This window comes from Betta splendens, chromosome 11 (genome assembly GCF_900634795.4).
Source record: "Betta splendens chromosome 11, fBetSpl5.4, whole genome shotgun sequence".
In the NCBI taxonomy this organism is placed as follows: Eukaryota; Metazoa; Chordata; class Actinopteri; order Anabantiformes; family Osphronemidae; genus Betta; species Betta splendens.
Window position 1 is genome coordinate 13,248,149 of NC_040891.2, and position 13,017 is coordinate 13,261,165.

General features: G+C 48.0%; 1 long non-coding RNA gene across 6 annotated transcripts in view; it reads left to right on the plus strand.

Annotated features, from left to right (window-relative positions):
* Positions 1-13,017, plus strand: part of LOC114865452 (uncharacterized) — a 43,800-nt gene that overhangs the window by 21,005 nt on the left and 9,778 nt on the right. For 4 of the 6 annotated variants that reach the window (XR_008696066.1, XR_008696069.1, XR_005898323.2 and 1 more), the window contains exons 3-6: positions 2,058-8,751; positions 9,381-9,442; positions 9,798-9,958; positions 12,788-12,937. This is a non-coding gene — a long non-coding RNA (uncharacterized LOC114865452). The remainder of the gene's footprint in view (positions 1-2,057; positions 8,752-9,380; positions 9,443-9,797; positions 9,959-12,787; positions 12,938-13,017) is intronic. The other 2 variants (XR_008696068.1, XR_008696067.1) reach the window with 2 other exon arrangements.

Genomic DNA, 13,017 nt, shown 5'->3' on the forward strand with positions numbered 1-13,017 from the left:
TAAAGTTGAACAAATGGTCAGAAAGTGTGCACACCTACTGCATGAAGTATTATTTTTACTGTTCATCACTGCATTACTGTAAATACCAGGAAGTGTCGTGTTTGCAAAACACGGACTTGCTGCAGCAACGCTTTCTTCTCGCATGTTACGTTTGATCACTGCTGACATATTAGATGAACAACCTTCTAAATCCTCCGTCTTTACCAATCGAAGATCCCTTTAAAGGTTACTTTCGGTGCTTACCCTGCTTTGGGTGAAGGCGGCGTGGATGGCATATGTCGTAGAGCTGTCGCCTCTGTGCTCTCAGCTCAGCGTCTAAAAGAGGTGACGAGAACCACCCGGGCTGTTCTGACAGCCAGCAGCGCTGCAGATAAGGCTTCCTCTCTGTGTGCTGACGCCTTTCTGATGAACCAAGCTCTGTCACTGCGTCTGCAGAGTGCTCTCCTCATTCAGATCATCATGCCGCGTGCTTTTGTTTGCAGGCAGCGGGGCCTGTTGGTGGCTGGGGCCGGTTCTGTGGCTCAGCTGCATTAGGAGCGCAGGAATCTCCTGTAATTAGCCCGCCTCTCGTGTGCTTCCGAATGCTCACATGGACCCTATAGACTGGCATTGTCCCCTGTAAACAGTCACATCCTCAGATGAATGCCTCGTGTAAGGGTGCTCACACTTGTTTGTGTAATGTACACCGTGCCCAGCTGGACACCATTCCACCATGCGGGGTGGCTATTCTTCCTGCTGCATGGCATGTGATTGTGTGCATGGGAGCACCTGTTTCCTATGACAACATTCCCATCTGCACATGTGAGCGCTTCAGAGGGAAACAGCTTGAAAACAGCCAGAAAGCTTGTTTATCCCCTTTTTCTTCGACATTTGGCCGATGGAACGGGTGCGTTCGCGTCTCTCACGCCAGACACTGGGGTGTCACTTCAGTCGAGCGCTGCGAAATGGAACTCGCCGTCTTGAGTTGCAGCCTCAAATCCTTCTTTGGAGAAGTCACTGGCCGGGGAGAGATTTGTATTGGCATTTAGGTCGGAGCGGCGAGCCCTCGTCCCCATGGCAACTGCCACTATGAGTGCAGTCCGTGTAGCCTCACACCTACTGTATTACATGGACCAGAACGGCCTCCAGCCTTTAGGGGCGCAGAGGTCTCTCACTGTTATTACGGGACATTTCAGCACGGAAATAGCTGCTAATAGTGGAAGCGAAAAATGAGCCCGGCACCTTTCATCTCAGCCAGGTGTCTGTGATGTGTGAGTTGCGTAAGTGCTCCTGCAGACCCGACCCCGGTTTTACAGGGGCCACAGCAGCCATACATCATCCATAAGTGGAGATCACAGAGCTGAGTCGCCTGAAGGGAAGCGTCGACGCTGCAGGTTTCGGTGGATGGACAGAAGCAGGAGGTGGTGGAGGACGAGAGACCCTGACAACAGCCCCTCTGTGCAGGCCGGCCTGGACGCGGCCCCTCTCTGCTCCCTGTGAAACACTGTCCCTCAAACTCTCGCAAACCCGCTCGGGCAGATTTATGGGACCGTCACCCTCCACTAACCCCCCCCACCCCCCCCCCCCCCCCCCCCCCCCCCCCCCCCCCAGCTCCTTGCCAACTCCACAGCCTGCACTCAGAGCTGCGAGGCCCCCCACTCGTCCTCAGTGTCTATTCTTTTGTGCCCTGTGACCTTGTGCAGCCTTGTGTCGTGGCAGCAGCAGAGAGGAATGTGCAAAACACACAAGACAGAGAAGGGTGAGAAAATATGAGTCTGACTCACAGTTAGGGTCACAACTTGCTTGATGAAAACCTTTAACTTAGAGGAAAGTTGTCCAAATAGCAATATTTTACTTTTCCATTAATTGTAACAGTGATATATGGAGGAATTTGATTTTAACTTGTTACAAAATCAGCAGCGTTCATCATCTAATTCTTCCTAAAGCTTAAAGAGTTAGACTTTACAAAACACTCTTCACTTCGAACAGTAATAATATGACAATGTTTGCACATGTAAAACTCCTGCTTCTGGTTTTCATGCTAATGTACAGGACTTTATTGCTTCCTGTCTCCACAGGTCAGTGCATTCGAGACTGACGGTGACCTTCTCAGAGTGGAAACGGGAATAAGATCCAAATGTTGAACCTTTCCTTTAAAAACACAAACCTGTATCTTCAGCGACCATAAATCTGAACCAGGTCAAATGACTCAATTTAAATGATTAGTGATTTCCATCCATGGTGCACAGTGGTAGTCCAGACACAAATATTCCAAACCCACCGCACTATTTCCACGATGTGGCATAAATAAAGCTGAGAGTGGTGAGAAGTGTTCTCACAAACATGATTTGCTGGGCTTAATGCTCTCAATCACACCGCTTAAACGTTACAGTAGATTAATTCCCTTCTGCATCATTAGCTGAATCAGCCACACAGCCGACAGAACAGTCCCAGCACTATAGCTGCGCAGCCTTTAGCAACCTCTCCAAGGCTCCGCTTTGACTAACCTCACTAACATGAAGGCTTTCATTTATGTCTGATTGTCACAGTTGTATTTCAATGACCTGAATAGCTCCTTGTATGCGGCTAAAGGCTTTGCTTTATTTGGCCTTCAACTTGGCAGTGATATAAGTGGCTAAAAAACAAGGCCATAAAAGTCTGTATTGGACTTCGATGGTGCTGCACACGGCGCGTAAACCTTCGCCGTGGACGTGAGTTACTCGTAACTGGACGCCAAGGCCGTCTTTTAAAACCCAGAGTTCAGTGTTCACCCTGTTTTTTTTGTTTCCCTCGTACTTGTTCATTCACTGTGCATTGCTTGGGCGCACCTTCCCCTGTGAGTAATTTGCCTCTGGATTGGTCTCGTATTCTGCTGCAGAGCGAACAGTTCATCATTCTGTCACCGGCTACTGCAGTATCATGCTTCAGTGTCAGGGGCGGTTGTTAAGATTCAGACGACATACACATACCTGCATAGAGCCTTAATGGAAACAAGAGCGAGGCCCTATTTTGCACTAATTATAAGGACGCTCAAGTCATGTGATACGTGCGATATTGACAGCTTAGACTTGGGTCTTGCACCCAATCATCCACTTCACTGAACAATAACCTTGTACACGTTGTCACTGAGTCTTTAGCTCCCTCACGGCTTTAACTAAAACCAACACGAGCTTTGACCCTTGTCTTTAAATCGTGCACAGACAGACACCGTCTTTGCAACTTTGCAATCATGCAAAACCTCCTCATTGGGAGCATCCACTATCTTTCTTCCCTTTCAAACCATCCGCTGCTCCACCGAGCGACTCTCAGGGCAGCCAGTTCAATCAGTTACTCTTCATTTGCATGGTAAAATGTCCTAATAATACAATTTCTGATGTTCTGAACATCGCGTCTAAATCACGTTAGATCTGCACATTTGTTGGTGATGAACACTTGGTTCGTGAAGGGCGGTGGAGGTCTGTGACACAGGAGCGATTTAAGCTCCGTGGCTCCAGGATTTAGAGTCCGGGTGGTGATTTGAGAGCAATGATGCCCGATAATGTGCTGACACCTGCGTTTGTGCTGTGAGATTCACCGCCTGGCTGAGAGTGTGATAAGACATCCAGTTGGCATGGCGACAGACGGAGCGTATTGACCCCCTCCCCGACGTCTTACTGGAGCGCTGTGTGCGCGCATCGCTGTGCGCCTTCTGCGTCTGCTGTTTTCTGGAGACGTGTGAGCATCTTTAAACGGGCCACTAATCCCAGGACGTGTTAAAATGAAAGGATGCAGACGAGACGAGCTTGATGAGGGCGTTTGGTGTCACAGCCATTAGATTAACTAGAAAACATGTTGCTGTAACCTCTGCTACGTGTTGACCCTGATTTGTGAGTGACCAGTGAATTAACTAAAGGGACCTACAAACAAACTGTGAGGCATTTTGACATGTTCTGTGTTTTTGATCTAAGGTGCAGACAAGCCAGTCTAATCTGATCATATTCAATTTCAGCTCACGGTTTCCTTCTGGTATTTATCGTTTTCCATACTTTCATGCCTTCCCTTTATTCAGATGTTGGCCAGAGATTATTTGCCAGCACATTTAGGCAGCGGCTCCAGCTCCATGGCGTTTAAACAAAGCATGGACAGAAAACACAGCGGTTTTGGCTTCGCTCCTCTTGTTATTTATGGAGAGGATCCATCCATCCTTTTGTGCTCCGCTGGCAGCGGCGATGCGGGTGGGAATTCTGGGAAGCGCAGGATCTAAATGAGGCAACAGCCCCCCTCTACCTATAAACATGTTGGTGGACGCGAGGACCGCCAGTGCCTCTGGCGTTTGAAATATGGAGCTCCAGAGTGCAACGCTAGTGCACACAGACAACAAACACGGTTTTAGGAGGGATTCCTGACCTTTGCCTCCACCTCGGGTCCTGTTACCCACATAAACGCCTCTCTGGCAGGTGACCTAGTTTTACTTCTTCAGACGGCTTTGTACACGTGAATCCTCTCTCCTTCCTGCGCTGTTTACCCAGCGCTCTGATGTTCACCGTGGCTTCGCTCCCATGGGTTCGTACCTGTATGCAAATGTTTTCTTAACTCGCTCGGGCTGAAGCAGAACAAAACGCGATCATTCCAAATGTCTGAATGCACAGGAAGGACCCAATGCGAGCCGTGTGTGCTGGGTCTTTGTGTGTGTGCCTCTGGTAAGGCTGGCGGTGAACTGGAAATAGGGCTTTGGTTTCCTACATACCCTGCAGACTGATGATGAATGGCTGTAGTGTGGGTAGGTTGTTAATGAACTCATAGCACGGCGTAGTCTGGGCCGGCGGATTGCTCAACACCAAGTCTGGAGCAGAAACGCTACAAATCTAATTGTGGCTCTGGAGAGCGGAGTCCGACTGCGCTGATTGCTCTCTGGTTGCCGTTGTCAGGATGCGAAGCTCTGCCCAGGATCTGTGGCTGCAGAGCAAAGCGAGCGTTTGGCTCACATCTGGATTTGGTGTTGGCTGTGGGTGGAGGAGGCAAGGTGAAGCGGGGGACAGTCCTGGTATTAACACATGTGTCTGCGGCGTGAAGTAGACGCAAACAAATAGCATCAAGCAGCCGAAGCCACGTGAAACGTTTTATCTAAAATCATTATTTTACTCGCCGTCGTTTGTTATGTAATGAGCATAACACATAGGAAATAGCCGGGATGCCACAGCAGCGGCATCCGCTTTGCCTCTGTTTTGTTTAAAAGTCAGTGATGTGGCTCAGCAACCTAAGATCCGACCGGCTCAAGCTTGATGTGTTTATTTGAACAATTCTGTTGCACGCCTGAGGTCCATTTGTCTCCTGCTCCTCCAGGCAGGATGTGCTGAGCCGCTGCACCAGGTTTCTGCTGATACTCAGTTCCTGCAGTTCCTCAGACTTTTGTTTCTCCTCGTGCAGGTATTGAACAGCCTGAGTTCTGTTTTCTTTTCATTACATTATCTCATTAGTGCCGTTTGTAGGGAAGTGGTTGTTTCTGGGCTTTGACTCACAAACACGGACATCTGAAAGGTTATTCTGGTAATGGAGCTGGCTCGAGGACACAATGTTTTTATGCCAAGTTTGATCCAAAGCAGCAGCTCACACAGTATGTGTCCAATGCAGACTACACGTCCTTTGTACTCGTCAGTTCTCTGGTTCGAGGCAAAAGCCATGAGCACATCCATCATCGTGGTTCAGTTTTAGTGTTAGCCAGACTTAACCTTGTCAGGAACTGCATAATACTTTATTATGGGACAGTATATCTCATATCCAAACCTTTTGTCTGTGTTTGGTTCTGGTGACCACCGTACGGACCAGATGTTTACACGACAGCGCAGGCTGGCGCACGACAGTCAGTGTGATGTCCCAGTGAGGAAACAGCAGCATCAACATGTTCACAAATGCAAATACAATCGAGTCCCTTAGATTTAGATTCTCCTTTTCGCTCCCTCACTCGAACAGGGTCTCCCTCCCTCACACACACAAACACAGCCAAACCTGTGGTCACCCGCTCCTGCTCTCCGCCATCCGGAGTGGTTTCTCCTCGATGCCATGTTCCGCATCCAGAGCTGGAGTCAGTCTGAGTGAAGGCAGCCACACATGCGCTCCTCGTGCACACGCCTGCGGGGTCCAGCAGCGCTGTAGTTCTGCAAAATGTGACTTTTATTCATTTGGATTAGGCGAAGGGAAGTAGGACCGGCTGCACGTCTGACTTCATGCCTACTAAAACATCACCGTGGCACCAAAACAAGGCAGCGACCCGGGTCCACGTCGACATGTTTGTATTCTGTCTCACTTTCCAGATACCTTGACCGCCTCAGATTGATGTTGTATCTAAATTTCTCTGAAACAGATGCCGAGGAAGAAACGAGAATCTTCAGAGCAGATGAAAAACCCATTGGCGGTGGAATGTGCAGTAGGCCTGTGCCTGACTTCAGCAGGCATTTGTTTTTGCTGTTGAGCTCATCTGAGCGAAGGAACTTTAAGCGATGTTTATATTTGTGTTCCTCTGGCTCACGGGAGCAGCTCAGAGTTTGAGTCTGGGTGAAAAATGTGCCCCGCTGTAAATCAATTCATATTCCAAGTGGTGTTTGAAACAACTGGAGCATGAGTCGCAGATGTGATGTGTTGTGATCCCGGCAAGTGGTGTTTTGTTGTGTTATTCTTGCATGAAATACAGATTTTGGAAATTTATATCATGTGCCTTTTGGTGCACATTTCGTCCAGAGCTCATTGGAGCTCGACCACAATAACATAGTTTACATTTTTCAAAATGCAAACGCCAACTCTTGCTCCGTGCACGTCTGCTGAGGTTCGAGAACCCAACAGGCATGCACTTCTCCTTATTTAGCTGGAATTATGGATTGCTCGTCCACCACTACCTGCGGCTCAGCCGGTTCCACCAGATCTGGTCCAGGAGCAGATGCTGGCCAGGAAAGCAGCCGCTGCAGGGTTCCCGCTTCTGATGCTGCCCCGATATAACCTGCCTCCCCTCAGGCTCCACCGCTGCCGAGCCTCCCTCCTCGTCCTCATCTCATCTAACTATGCACACGCAACCACACTTTGACCAGGCAGCGATGTTTGTTTGTGAGCGAGACGAGGCCTCAGGACTCGCTAAACAAAACCCCTCGGAGATTAGCAGGCGTTTAGATGTAAAGTGTGTGGTTTTCATTTAATTGATGATGATTATTTCTGCAGAGACTTTTAACTGCGCTTTCAGGAAGCCAAGAGAAACTGAATGAAAGCTCTCTTCAGTCATGCACAACCAGCTGCAAACGCTACACATGGTATGTGTTATGAGTAAATACACAACAAGACATTCAGATGATAATATTCTATTATCTGTACTATATTTCACCACCTTATAGCAGCGATTTGTTTTACAGGATAACCAGCCAAACATTGTTTTTGCAAAATTATGGAAAATGTAATTTTGTTGACTAACTCCTCACATGTCCACATAGATGGTCCGTCTGCATTCTGGCAGCTGTGGTACCTTCCACCCCTCAGTTGGAGCCTGGGACTTGTTAAATCTGTGTCGACCGGCTTCAATCGTCGCCACAATCAGCAGCTCATTGTTCGTCTTTGCTTCCAGCTGATCAACGACGACGTGCAGTCAGATTCAGCAGGGCTGAATAACGCATTGTGTAAAAGCGCTCTCACCACTGATGTTTCCCTGCAGCACAGCAGCACCGGCCGAGCGGCGGACGAGCCCATGTTCTGTTTATGCTGCTGCTCCGCTCGGCACGTTCAAACAATAGCACGTTTATCAGCAGGGTTTCCTATTCCCTTGTTACGCGACTCTGCAGCCGAGTGGAGCCGCAAACGTCCGCGTCCTGTTACAACAACAACAAGCCTGAGCCGCTCTCCCTCGCGTCGCTGCCATCCTCCCCTGCCCTCCTCTGGGACGTTTACACTATATCACTGTCAGACTGAGGCTCAGAGCTCCTTCGGGACACAACATTCCCATTATGAAATGACCCCATTTTGTTGGGCGCTATGAATATGATGTAGGCTTGTCGACTTCAGGCCCTTTTGTCTGAAGTAGAATCCCAAACAATGCTAATTGTTGCTTGCGATGCTTTTCCATTTTCGCGTCCTCTCAGCCTCTCGCTCCTCCTTTGTCTCGGTTTCGGCCGCTCTGTGGAGGTACAGTCGTGCCCCGCACCCTGCTGTTAGCTCAGCCCTGCACAACAAAAGACCTCCATTTAGGGATTATCCTGTACAGGATGTAGTTGACCTTTCACTCTCCCTGTTTGTTTGCTGTGGTTTGTCTCCGGTGAATGAGCTCGGGGGCAACTTGAGCTCTTCGCTACAGCTACAGTAGATGTCAGCGGCAGGATGTTTTAGCGGAGCTCAAAGAATTTATGAAGACTATAAAGCAGGAATTCGGGGCGACATTTGAAGTTAGCTAGATGTGCAGCGGGTTTAATACTCACATTTCTACCCTCACAGGGTTTCAAAGCTTATGCTTTATTAATATGTTTTGCAGAATTTTAAGGTTTGATGAAAGTTTGTCAGCTTCCCTGATGCTGATGTTGTTTCCCACTGTTCTCTGCTTGTAAATTAAGGTTTAAATCATAAACTGGACTTAAGATTGCAGCATGTGCAGCACTTTGATCAGATGCAGCCACCAAACACAGTTTATAAAGATAAAGAGTTGTCCATCTCATCGTGACGAATCAGGAGCTGAGAAGTGGGTCACGGCAGCTGTTTCCAAAGCTCGGCCAGACTGGAGTCCCACCGGCAACAACCTCCAGCCGTTTCCACTGCGGCTACATTTAGGTTAGAGCTCTGAGGAGGTGATGCCTTTGAAAGCTGTTTTCTACCTTGTCACAGAAATGAAGGAAAAATCAATGGGATATTGGTCGGGAGCAGAGCGAGTGCGCGGAGGCCTGTGGGGACTCACGCCTGCTCTCCTGCTGGTTCCACATCCGTCTGTACAGAACACGGAGCGAAACGTCAGCATTTGTTCTTCACTTATCCACATCTTACTTATGTCTGAGTTCAGTCTGCAGCTCCTCCAGCCTGTCAGTGCTGCCTGATGTCGACTAGTGGCAGCTTCTTTCTCCAATTAACATATTTCTTATCATATTCAAATGCTAAACGTTACACCGTCAAGCCAAGCCTGAAATGAGCTTCTGTTCCAGTGGACGCGTGTTCAGCCTGCGCCGTGTTCTTCCTTCCAGACGCCGTGGTTTCTTTATGCAGGCAGCAGCTGATTGACAGCTAACAGGGTGAAACATAATGAAGTGCACAGACGACAATGCAACGTATTAACACGGGGCGATAAAGGCAAAGCTAACTGAAGCCTTTGTGTTTATTGTTATAAAACCGAACGGCTCTGGATTTGGGAATTGTTTTCCCCGTTGTTCAGAAATAACTAGTTGGCTGAAATATTCTTATCGCTGCAGATTGGTGATAAAGAGACGGGTGCAAAGTTAGGAGAGTACCAATCACCGTTTTCACAGTCAAGGTAAATAAAATAAGATATTTGAAAATATCTGAAGCAAATTCTTTTGTTACAACCTGAACGAGCTTTTTCAACGCAGGATGTTAGTTTTAAGCATTTTATTGTGTGGCACTGCAGCGTTTATTCACTCAGTGTCTGGGTTTCTACATAACTGCAAAGTCTGAAGAGGACTTCTGGCTTTAAAGCTACAGTTATTGCTAAAATAGAGCTAAAAGTCCTGGTTTTATCAGGACTAAAGATAAGGGAATGGAGATTATCAGAATGATGTTGGATTTGTTCTGCACATGTGACTCTAGACATAATATGTGTATTTGTGAAAAGCCCGTCATATTGTTTATACTCTGGGAAATCCCTCCAGCTCCAGGCTGATGCTGAGGGCACTGACCCGGCTTTGCTGGTGCTCAGTCCTCGTCCCACACGTCAAGACCGGCGTCGAGGGAGGAGCTAAGGTCAACAAACAAACTGGGCCCGGGGTGGTATCATGATACGGTATCTGCATCTGCTGGACACAACATACAGGTGATTTAAACACTGACCCAACCTGGATCAATTGCCTGATGATGCAACACGCTCTAAATCACTGTTTGTCTGTAGGAGTGCATTGATGAATCCACTGCTGCACATTTAAGCCCCATTTCAAGGTTACGTGAACAACCTAACCTGATCTTCTCTGTGGGTTATTTAGGAAACATCTGAAGCTTGTTTCACTGTAAACTGGAGACAGACGGTTTAGTGCAGATCCTCAGATGACATTTAGCTCTACAGTAATAAACCAAGGAGACCAGGACCTTTAGCTAATGCATCTTAGCTATGTTTAATAGGTTTTCCTTAATTGAAATCTGAAAACGTATAAAACTTGCTTAATTACCCAGAAGCCTCTGTACCTATTTATCCTGCTGTCACATGGTTCACCGTTTGAGCAATGTGCTTTAGTTAATGGGTGGTTTTACTAGAAAAAAGAAGCCAGTTGGTTTTGTTTTCCTCCCCCTTTTGTTCCACAAAGAGAAGCCTATAGAAATCCCGCTGCAGGATGAATTAACAAGCATGTTTCCCATGTACTCCTCTGCCCATTAACAGCAACGCGCCGCGTTTAAAGACAGATACCAGGAGCCCTGCTGGAGTTTACGGCGGCTGAGGCACTGCAGTAATCCACGGCGTGGCTCGGTGCCTGGCGGTGGGGGTGCTCCATATCATTGTTGTTCTAGGAGGGAGAAATTATGGTGCAGTGCCCCGCTGGTTAATTGAAGCCTTGGAATATGTGATTTGTGGTTGTGCCATTAAGTAGATTTAGATACAGACGACAGCAGCTACCGCTCAGTTTATCCTCAAGATGAGCTGATAGTTGACCAATAACCAAAGCAAATTAGTGTCAATTATATGTTTAAAGACGTTCCAGGAACTAGAAGTTTGATCTAATGATGAGCTTGACAACATAAATTAAATCACTGTTCGATTTATTGAATTAAATCCAACTCAGTTCCACCATAGAGTTTCTGCCTTGTTTCTGGACTGGACTTATAGCTTCTAACACCTGTAAATGCACACATACTCTAGACCCTGTACGTCTGCATCTCCACCGGAAAATAAAACGTCCCTATTGTGCTGAGCCGTCGAATTCCTACTTTATATCAGGAACCAGACTTCTGGTGCCGTGCCAGAGGGGCTCATTAGGTTCATCCTGCCTAAATCAAACCAGAATCCACCACAGGCAGCGTCAGCATTGGTGGTTGAATTATTAGCCTCGGTTCTGAGCATCATCTAATCATAAACATGAGAATTCATCATATGTCAAAGCAGAGTTCGATTCCAACTTCACAGCGCGTCCTAGTTGGGTGGAGTTTGTTGCTGCATCATGAAGTCTGCCTTTATTGTTTTAGCAATTAACATCTAACAATTAGGTGGAATTACGCTTCTCTCAGGGGAAACATGTTCCCGTTGAGGTTTGTGGAGCTATGTGAAGAGCTATGCTAAAGGTGAAAGTTTATTCCCAGCAGCTGAAGACACTTTCAGAGTGAGCAAAACGCTGACGGAGCAGCGTTGCTGGTAGTGAGAGCAGCCTGATGATGAAAACACCTGTTTACAGACAAAATGTGCTTCATGCACAACATTATGTTAACAGTCGAATGCCTCCTTGTTAAACCAACTCTTTATGATTCCCTTCACACTAATTCATGAATCTCTGCTTTGATTGAAGTGGATCATTCTCACTTCCCCAAGTCAGGAGTCTGTAAAGGTCGTGGAGAAAACCACCCCAGGAGGTCTGACAGGCCTGAACCCGCTCGGCTCCTTTCAGGTGAACCCCGGGTCGGACGTGGAGTTGAAAGGCGATCTCCCTGCCTGCTCCCATCCTGTGGGCCCGCATCGCGCCCAGTCGAGTGTCTGGTTTCCAGCGTTTCATTGCAGGACAGGACGTACTGAGGCCTGTCTGCTGGGAGATTCTGTGGGAAAGAGGGAACGCGACGGCCTCACCCCCAGCGAAGAACGTAACCTGAGAGTTACCCACTTAAAGCACAGCAGGGATCAGGTTCCCCCCCCACCTTGTTAAAAGGAGTCCTCGGGGACAGTGGAGGTACACACAATGAGCGGGTCTGACATATGCCACTGCTCAGCTCAATGACGCCCTGACTCATGAAGCCAAAACAGAGAAAACGGGGATGCTCAGGTGGCCGCGTCCCTGTGTGACTCATTTACACCAAACAGCACAAAGACTGACGTAATGGTGAAGCTTAGCGAGAACTAAAGGTGAGGATCAAAGGTCAACCAAAGAGATCCAACAGATTTATAACAGAAAATAAGACAGATATATATATATATATATATATATATATATAGAGAGAGAGAGAGAGAGAGAACACAATACAAGACAACTATGCAGAAATGTGCAAATTAATGATACACACACACACACACACACACACACACACACACACACACACACACAGCCTCCAGTCGTGTGGAGAGCTGCGTAACTGAATATGTGGCTCATCCTAATGCACTAAGTATGTAGTTAAAGTTCATGTACGCGTCCAAGCCCCGCAGTGAAATATGCCGCTTACAGCAGAGTTCCTTTCAAAACCCCGCGGGCCTCGTGACCTCTGACCTTTGCACTCGACCCATACAGTATCTCATGCTCATCTTGTCCCCGAGGATTGGAGGAGCCTGACTGACAGCACGACGTCTGTTACAGCTGCTGGGGGACTGGACCCGACAGCGCCGCATCGGGACCGTTTGTTGTTTTAAGGCGGCGTCTCCTGCTGAAACGAGACTCTTCTTGTTGATGTGTTTTGTTTCCCTACAGTTTTCAACAGGCTTCGCCTCATCCCCCAACGTCTGGTTCTCTGTTCACAGACGGACGCTTACTCCGAGAGACAAAACACATGCAGTCCCCCACCGGTCCCGCGGCCAGCGCTTCAGGGGAGATTTACCGGGTCCAGGCTTCAGCCATCGGGGGTTTGACATGGACCAGGATGTGCAGGGAAGTGGAATGAGCAAAAAGCAGTAAGTTGTTGGAGCTGGAGGAGGAGCAGGAGATGTGGGGAGGAAAAAGCTTGGTCTTTTGTTCTGTTCTGATGTGATCC